Here is a 201-nt window from a genome sequence, read left to right on the forward strand (position 1 = left end):
CGTACGGGCACTGCCGCCAGCGCGGAGCTGGGTGCAGCTCAGGATGTGGTGGGGATATGTCTGCGCTGCTTCCCCCGGAGGCGGGCCCGGAGGACGTGTCGGAGCGCGGTGCAGGTGGGCTCCGCGGTAGAACGGGAGAAACCGCTGCCCCGGAGGGTCCCGCCGCCTCTGACCCGTTCCCTCCCCACAAGGGGGAGGCGG

Source organism: Nestor notabilis, unplaced genomic scaffold (genome assembly GCF_000696875.1).
Source record: "Nestor notabilis isolate BGI_N333 unplaced genomic scaffold, ASM69687v1 scaffold8533, whole genome shotgun sequence".
Lineage (NCBI taxonomy): Eukaryota > Metazoa > Chordata > Aves > Psittaciformes > Psittacidae > Nestor > Nestor notabilis.